A 2,501-nucleotide genomic window follows, 5' to 3' on the forward strand; every position below is an offset into this window, starting at 1 on the left:
ACAGCAACATTCAGACGGTTTCGTACTGCTCAATTGCTACATTAAAACATTATGTTTCTTTTTCAGAACTGGAAAAACACAAGCGTGACAGCATTCGAACCTGTAATCTTCAGATCCGAAGTCCGACGCCTTATCCATTAGGCCACACGGTCACTGACGACCAACATTTACATTTATACGACTCATCTCGAAACGCTCACACCCCTGAGGATTTGTGTTTTCGTTCTACACAGCCGCTGCCCCTTGCTCTTTCCCACCCATTCGTTACATTCAACCTCTGACGAGACCGACCAAATATAGACTGTGAAACAAGACCACACACTTTGTGCATTCGGAATCGAAGGCAGGGCGTCCCTCGCCGCATTTGCTACGGTTGCCATTTGCTACTTCTGCAGAAGCGGCGGCGGCGGCGACGACGACGACGACGACGACGAATAACGCGAAAGGCTCTGAGATATGTGAGAAATACATCTATAAAATGTAATTCAGACTGCCTCGTCCCACCTTATGCTGTACCGCTTTGGCAAATGCTTTATCTGCGCCATTCGCCTTAATCGCATCTGAGAGTGATTCTTAAAAAAACGCCTGTCGCTAATTGTTCGTCATCACAGGTACTGTTTGCTATACGGCCACGACGCGCAACTGATTTCCAAAATTCATCTTTCTCCTGTGAGGATGGAACTTACGACCCCTGGTTTATTAGACCAGTGCTCTACCACTGAGCTAAAGACGCGCGGCCTAGCGGTACTCTTGGGTACTTCGTCCTTACGGTCGTCTGCATCATCAGACTTTAGCTGACAACACTTCATATTACCGGCTAATATTTGCAGCTATGGCGACAAATTACTGCTTGACTACACATCTGACACGTAACCGATGTGCTCTCCAAACAACAACACTTGCATTTCAGAACATGTCTTTCACACATGTCTACAAAATCACCTTCACCTTCAAATACAGCTTCCTTGCGACTGACAGAGACGTAGGCAAAGTTTAAAGTTGCTATTTCCATTAAATCTCGTTAATCAGAAAAACGGTAATTTACACTTGCAGCGGAACAAAATTCCGTTCCGCCCAGCGTCTGGCTCGAACCCACGACCCTGGGATTAAAAGTCTGACGCTCTACCGACTGAGCTAGCCGGCTACCTCGGTGAATACCTGCCGGGTAGCACGTCACACAGTACTCGTTTGGGTTGGGTGGTCCCATACAGAATCTCTCCATGATGCCTAATGTTTTCCTAACGTCACACTCGTCACGTACTTCACTTTTATGTCATAATCATTTCTCAGAGGTAAAGAAATTGCATGACAACATGCAGAGCTAGTGGCGTCAAAATTAACGCACATACTTTATGTGACTCAAAAGCCGAACGAGCTACTTTCCGACGTTGTTTTAGATGTGCAAGTGATAGTCAAAACTCGCTGTGTCGGCACTCTGCCGACCATTTCGCTAGTTAACACCGGTCTTGTTGTGTGTGTTTCAAGCTCAAGAGCATCTCCAAGCAAAAAATGGTCAACAGCAACATTCAGACGGTTTCGTACTGCTCAATTGCTACATTAAAACATTATGTTTCTTTTTCAGAACTGGAAAAACACAAGCGTGACAGCATTCGAACCTGTAATCTTCAGATCCGAAGTCCGACGCCTTATCCATTAGGCCACACGGTCACTGACGACCAACATTTACATTTATACGACTCATCTCGAAACGCTCACACCCCTGAGGATTTGTGTTTTCGTTCTACACAGCCGCTGCCCCTTGCTCTTTCCCACCCATTCGTTACATTCAACCTCTGACGAGACCGACCAAATATAGACTGTGAAACAAGACCACACACTTTGTGCATTCGGAATCGAAGGCAGGGCGTCCCTCGCCGCATTTGCTACGGTTGCCATTTGCTACTTCTGCAGAAGCGGCGGCGGCGGCGACGACGACGACGACGACGACGACGACGACGACGACGACGACGAATAACGCGAAAGGCTCTGAGATATGTGAGAAATACATCTATAAAATGTAATTCAGACTGCCTCGTCCCACCTTATGCTGTACCGCTTTGGCAAATGCTTTATCTGCGCCATTCGCCTTAATCGCATCTGAGAGTGATTCTTAAAAAAACGCCTGTCGCTAATTGTTCGTCATCACAGGTACTGTTTGCTATACGGCCACGACGCGCAACTGATTTCCAAAATTCATCTTTCTCCTGTGAGGATGGAACTTACGACCGCTGGTTTATTAGACCAGTGCTCTACCACTGAGCTAAAGAGGCGCGGCCTAGCGGTACTCTTAGGTACTTCGTCCTTACGGTCGTCTGCATCATCAGACTTTAGCTGACAACACTTCATATTACCGGCTAATATTTGCAGCTATGGCGACAAATTACTGCTTGACTACACATCTGACACGTAACCGATGTGCTCTCCAAACAACAACACTTGCATTTCAGAACATGTCTTTCACACATGTCTACAAAATCACCTTCACCTTCAAATACAGCTTC

This window comes from Schistocerca gregaria, unplaced genomic scaffold (assembly GCF_023897955.1).
Source record: "Schistocerca gregaria isolate iqSchGreg1 unplaced genomic scaffold, iqSchGreg1.2 ptg000038l, whole genome shotgun sequence".
In the NCBI taxonomy this organism is placed as follows: Eukaryota; Metazoa; Arthropoda; class Insecta; order Orthoptera; family Acrididae; genus Schistocerca; species Schistocerca gregaria.